The sequence below is a fragment of the Phasianus colchicus genome, unplaced genomic scaffold (genome assembly GCF_987193195.1).
Source record: "Phasianus colchicus unplaced genomic scaffold, bPhaCol1.hap1.1 HAP1_SCAFFOLD_44, whole genome shotgun sequence".
In the NCBI taxonomy this organism is placed as follows: Eukaryota; Metazoa; Chordata; class Aves; order Galliformes; family Phasianidae; genus Phasianus; species Phasianus colchicus.
In genome coordinates, this window is record NW_028325224.1 from 924,057 (window position 1) to 930,871 (window position 6,815).

Here is a 6,815-nt window from a genome sequence, read left to right on the forward strand (position 1 = left end):
AGCTCGTCGCTGGGGAGAGGCTGTGCATTGTGTATGAAGGGAGAGATGGAGGAGGGGTTTGAACAGCGTTGTGCAGGAATGGAAAGCTGGTAAGAGAAGCGGTGTGTGTTCTGAGAGCAAGGGCTGTACAGCTCATCTCTGTGTTCTAACAGGAAACGCACGGCAGAGCTCTCTGCTCTCTGTTCTTTCTTGCAAGGTTACTGCCCTTCAAAGTGCGCTGTGGATGGGCAGCACAATGACAACCCAAGGATGGCAGCAGGAGATGCAGCACAGCCCTCTCCAGCAGCAACGTGCATTGATTCATCTTGCTAATTCTCAAAGGAGAAGGTGTGTGTAGCTTCCAAAGTTGGTGGCAAGATAGCATGTTTTGAAGGCTTTGGGGCTCTTCCTCTTCCGCATCCTAAGGCAGTGAAGGAGTTCCCTTGCTGTGTGGGAATGGTTCCTGTGCAAGGGCACGGTCGTCAGCCTGTAACAGATACTGAAGGTGATGGTTTTGTGTCTGCAATTATGGAGTTGGCCTTGTAGTGGCAGTTGCACCCACTAACATGCAGCTCTTTCTGACACAGGCAGCTGAATGGGCAGCGGTACTGCAGCTTCTCTGGCAGTCTTGCAGCTACGTCAGGAAGTAGAAGATGTGGATTTGAAAGAAGAACTCAGTTCCTGGGACGTTCTCCTGTTCTTCCCCTAGCTGTCCCCTTGCCCCAGCCCAGATTCCCCTTGCATTCCTGCAGGTGTTCCTTCCATCCCCCGTGGCTGCCCCTTGCTTTCCCCAAGATAACCCATTACCTTTCCATTACAGCCCACCCATAATTCCCTCAGAGCCCCGACACCTCCCTCCTCCCTCAATACTTTCCCTGCAAGATCCCAGTAGCCCAGCACAGACCCCATTTCCTCTTAATGACCTCATCAGACTAGGAACTTCTCCACTACAGCTGGCCAAAAACCTCACATACCTCCATAGCCCCCAGCAGCACCCCATATTCCCCACTAGACTCCAGCTGACCCCCATTATTTCCTCCCTCAGATCTCCCTTATCGTGTCCAGGGCTCCTTAGCAACGTCAGAGACCTCCACAGTCCTTGACAGAACCCCTGCCACTATTCCAGGACCCCAATAGCCAACCTGGGCCCCTCCTCACCCCCTTCTCCCTCCAGAACCCATACAACCAAATAATACTGGGGCAGGGGCAGCTGCTGCTGGAGAGGAATGTGGAGCTGCAGCACTTCCTGCACAACACAGATGTGGGTGAAAGTGATGTGGGAGCACTGGGGATATGGGCCACAGGCTGCAGGAGCAGAGTGCTGCGCAGGAGAAGGCAACGTGTGAGGTAAAGGTGGGACTTGTGGGTGTGGGGATATGGGGTGGCATGGGGATGTAGGGGGTCTGGGGGCATGTGGGGAAGGGTTTGGGGTGAGAATGGGGGATGTGGGGTGGTGCTGGAATGCATTTTTTGATTTCTTCCTGAGAGGGGATTGGGGTTCCCTGTGGCCCTGATCTATAACCCCACATGACCCCAAAACCACATAGAGCTCGGCATGACCCCAAGGCTCCACATGACCCATATCCCTGTGAGCACCATAACCCCGGATGAGGCTGTGGACAGTGGTGGGTCTGTTCTGGGGTCGTTCAGGGGACGCTACAGGGTGGCTCTGGGGTTGCTGTACATCAGCTGCCTATAACATCTGCTGACCCCCGGCTTGCTCCCATCTTGCTGGGCAAGCTGGGAGTCCGGGGGGCAGCAGGGGGCTATGGGAGAGGTTCCATGATCAGAGCAGATTGACCACCAGCTCTGTGTGCGGGAACATCAACCCCACTGAGCTGTGGCTGTGTCCCATAGCTGCCCCATTTCATAGCAGCCCCAGAGCCATCCTAGAGCAGCCCAGAACAGCCCCATCACTGCCCACGGCCCGTGGCCAGCAGCAGTTCCACCACCAGCGGTGTGTTGGGTAAAGGCAGCTCCTAGGTGTGGCTGTGCCCCATAGCTGCCCCAAAGTGCCCCTTTGGTTCCTCCCATCCGTGTCCTTTGTCTGTCCCACAGCTTTGTAGGGCTTCCCCCATCCCAGCAGATCCCCCCAAGTGCCCGTGGGCTGTGCAAGAAACGCTCTCATCACTGCTCTTCCATCAGGCACAGCTCTCCCTGCAGCAGCAAAGCTCATCTGTTATTGCTATGGCTTCTCTGCACTCTGCCTCCTTGTGGTGAGGGAGAAAAGGCGCAGCTGCTCACTGAGCTCCTTCTGCTCCTGTAGCTCTCCTCCCTTGGCAGTCCCTGCTCTCCTGTTCCCTCTTGGCTGGGGACTGCAGGCTCACAGTCTAGGCCACGCATCCGCTCTGCTGTTTCTCTAGGTGAGGTCTGTGGCCAACCTGGTCCTTTTGGTGTTATTGTTTGCTTTCCTATGCAGACAGGCAGTCAGGATTTCTGACAGCTGTTGCCATTGCATTGTGCATTGTGTCTCATGCTCTGTCCTGCACCTGTGCCTTCCCTCGTGTGCAGTCTCCACCTTACTTTGGTCCGAACAACCTGGCCCTGCTGTGCTCTGCTCAGCATCTGTCTGCTGAACAACAGCACAGCTCTCACTCTGATCCTACTTATCCTGCTATCCGTGCAGATGTTAGAATGTTTCCTGACCGCAACAGCTCAGATGATTGCCAGCAGCACCCAGCTGACACACACAGCCGTGCTGACCACAGCAGGGTGCAGCTTCTTGTTGCAGAGTCCCGTAGCGGTGGGTGACCGTGCAAAAGGGGAATCCCACCGCTGCTGTTCTCCATCCTTCTCCTTCTGCACCACCATGCATTCCTTCCTCCTCGTGCTGCGCTGCCATCAGAGCTCTTTGTCCATTTCTCGGGGTCTTTGCAGTAATTGCTCCAAGACCTGATGTTGGAGCCATTTCTTTACCACTGTCCCAACTGCTCCAACGTCCCCAGTCTGGGACGCCTTTTTGTAAGGAGGTCTGCTGTTCCTTCTGCAGCTGACTTGGATTTCTTCTCCCACTGTCGCCATTAAGGAGTTGATTTCCTGCAGTCCATCCCAGCTCCATCCCTGGTTCAAGTCTTCTTCATTGCCACGCAGCACCCAAGCTCCAGCCCCTTCCTCAGTCTCGGTGGGATCGCTTTGTCACCAAACCTTGTGACAGGTGTTTCCCTGCAGAAGCATTCATGTCCTCCTTCTGGCTCTTTTGGACAGTTCCCATCTCTCCAAACTGAGAGAAACGGCTGCAGCCCACCCCATGTCGCCTTTGGGGCAGCTCTGGGGCAGTCCCACCCCGAGGAGAAGATGCCTTTTCCCCACACACAGATGGTTCTATGGCCACATGGGGTTAGCACAGGGGGTCGTGGGTCACAGGGGGGTCCTGCAGGTCACAGAATTATGGGGTGACGTAGGGTCAGATGGCACTGCACAGAGTTATGTGGTCAGATGGGGTTCTGGGTCACAGCAATGGGGTCAGAAGGGATTGTAGGGTCAGGTTGGGTGATAGGGAGTTATGGGTCTCAGAGTGTTATATGGTGGGGGTGAGGTGGGGGCAGGGATCCCAGAGTTCTGGGGCCACATGGCAGTGGGTCGCAGCGTGATGGGGGCAGGCAGGGTCAGGGAGTGCCAGGGTCGTGTGGGGGTATGGTTCACACAGGGCAGCCATGGGGTCACGCACGTACAGGGTTATGTGGTCATCTTGGGGTATGGCTCATGTGGGGTCATGGATCGTGGCCCCACCTTTGGGCTACAGGGACCCCCAGTCCCATCTCAGGAAGAAATAAAGGCATTCCAACACCGCCCCACCTTTTTACCTCAGACCACTCCTCACATCCCCCCCTTCCCTCTATGTCCCCATACCTCCCCATATGTCTGTGTCCCACCTGCAGTGTATATCTTGCCTTCTCCTGAAGAGCATTCTGCTCCTGCAGGCTCTGTTTCCACATCCATCCCATGTCCCCCACATGTATATTCATACAACCCCCCACAGATCTCCATAGCTCATTAAGGACCTCCTCAGACCTGGTACTCCTCCCTCACATCCAGCCCAGGACCTCACAGCGACCCACAGTTCCCATCAACAACCCTTATCCCTGCTCTGGGCTTCCTCCTTATCCCCTCCCTGTTTCCTCCTTCGGACCTCCCTTACCCATTCCAGGACCCCCTTGGATCTCACAGATCCCCACAGTTTCTGACTGGACACCCATCACTGTCCCAGGACCCCTGTAGCCCACGTGGGGCTGCTGAACCTGGCGTCCTCACTGTATTGTGCCACAGTGCTGCACCCTGAGCCCTTCTGCAGTGCTGCAGATCCCAGGGCAGCGGGCACTGCTCTGTATGTCTCCGCCCGGCCCAGGAACGCCATCCCTGCGCTGCCTGTGGAAGTCTTTTCTTTGCTCCTGGCACATCTTCCATCTGCAGAGCACATGAGGAGTGTCCCTCAGACTGCGCTCCAGGTTAACCTGCAGCGTCCAAACGAGGAATCCCGCAGCAGCCCTCATCTCAGGATGGGGCTACAGCTGTGCCCCAGTGCCTTCATTAAAGAGAGGAGATTGAATTAGCGTAATGGGGCATCTTTCCTCCTGACATTTCCCACCGTCTGCGTGTTGGCTGTGTCCTGGGAGTGGCATTTGGTCATAGAGCTGTGAGTGCAGGTACGTGTGCAAACAGGGGTGTGCAGAGATCATAGAATCATAGAATGGCCTGGGTTTTTAGTTTTCCATGAGTGTGTGTGCACATGGCTGTGTGCAAGTCTGCAGCTGCGCTCTTGTACTCCTGCATGTGGGTGTGCAAAGTGATGGGTCTGCACACGTGTATGTATATGAACACTGATGTGTGCATCAAGGTCTTTGCACACGGCTGTGTGTTTTTTCACACATTTGCATGCACATGGGTGGAGTGTGCATGCAGGTGTGCAAGGATGTGCTTGCATGTGCATGTAAATGCACAGGTTTGTGTGCGGGGAAGTCTTTGCACATGGGTGTGTGGTTCTGCACACCTATGTGCATGCAGATGTGTGTGCAGGGGAGCAGCTGAGGTTCCTGGGAACAGGAGATTCCTGGGAGAGGCGGAACTCACACGAGAGTGCTGGAGAGCACAGGGCCGGGAAGCAGAGCTCTGCAGCTCTGCGCTCTGCACAACAGCCTGCAGGATGGCCTGGAGCGCTGATAGAAGCAGGATAGAGTCACAGAATCACACAGAATGGCCCAGGTTGGAATGGACTTTGAGCATCATCTCTACCACCTTCCCACCACAGGCAGGGCCACCAACCTCCACATTTCATACCAGACCAGGCTGCCCAGGGCCCCATCCAACCTGGCCTTGAACACCTCCAGGGATGGATGGGGCATCCACAGCCTCTCTGGGCAGCTGTTCCAGCACTGCAAGTAAAGAATGTCTCCCTGACATCCAACCTAAATCTTCCCTGCCTCAACTTCAAACCATTTCCCCTTGTCCTGCTGTTCTTTACCCTTTCAGAGAGTTGACTTCCCTCCTCTTTAGAGGCTCCCTTTAGGTCCTGAAAGGCTGCCATTCGCTCACCCCACAGCCTTCTTTTCTCCAAGCTGAACCAGCCCAGCTCCCTTGGCCTGTCTTCTTAGGAGAGGTGCTGCAGCATTCTGATCATCTTTGTGGCACTCCTCTGCACCTTCTCAACATCTCTCTGCCTTCCTTGTATTGAGGGCCCTAGACCTGGATGCACTACTCCAGATGGGGAATGTGCGCCGCCTCAGCTTCTACAGGTGGGTGTTTGGGGGGATAGGGGGGCACCAAGATGGGGACTGGGGCTAAGGGAGCCAGGGGCCGCGTGCTGCTCTGCTTTGCCCCCGTGGGGCTTCTGTGTCACTCAGGGCCTCAGCTCGGTGGCAGGAGGTGCTCTGTGTCCCCCCCAGTGGTTTACCCACAACCCCCCAGTCCCTCTTTCTGACCTCCAGGGTCATACCCTCCTCTGTGCTCCCCTTCCCACCTGAATACTGGAGCACCCTCCCAACTCCAGTTCCCCCATTCTGATCCCTGCAGTCCTCCTCCACCCCCCACCTCACTGCCCCCTTCTCAGTTCCCTCCCCATTCCCCATTCTGACCCCCAGGGTGCCTTTCCTCGTCCCCTTCCCCTGTCCCACCCCTTCTATTCCCCCATTCTGATGCTCCCCTCCGCCCCCTCCGCCAGTGTACCCCCTGAATCCCCCATCCAGAATCACACCATCACACCATCACCAGGGTTGAAATCACCAATAGCTCTCACTAATCCGTGTCCCTCAACACAACGTCTCAGTGTTCCTTGACCACCTCCAGGGCTGGTGACTCCACCACTCCCAGTGCAGCCCATTCCAGCACCCAACCACTCTGTTGGAGCAGTAATATTTCCTAACGTCCAGCCTGAATCTCCCCTGGTGCAACTTGAGGCCATTCCCTCTCGTCCTATCGCTGTTACATGAGAGAAGAGACCAGCCCCCAGCTCACCACGGCCTCCCTTCAGGAGTTACAGAGGGCAGTGAGGTCTCCCTGAGATCCTTCTTGCAATGAGGGGCCCAGAACTGAACACAGCGCTCGAGCTGCAGCCTCACCAGAGCTGAGTGCAGCGGGACAATCACTTCCCTGCTCTGCTGCCATCACCATTTCTGATACAGGCCAGGATGCCACTGGTCTTCTTGGCCACTTGGGCACATTGCTGGCTCAGCTGCGTGCCAACCAATAACCCCAGGTCTGTTTCCTCTACATTGACTTCCAGCTGCTCTGCCCCACGCCCATAGCGGTGCCTGGGGTTGTGGTGGCCAAAGTGCCTCTCCAGTTGACCAGGAAGGCTGACAGATGATGGAAAGCAGCTTGGCTTTTCACCTCCCCCAGCTCCC

At 56.1% G+C, this 6,815-nt stretch overlaps 1 pseudogene; it reads left to right on the plus strand.

Annotated features, from left to right (window-relative positions):
- Window positions 1-1,392: 1,392 nt before the first annotated feature.
- Window positions 1,393-6,815, plus strand: LOC149912057 (uncharacterized; annotated as a pseudogene).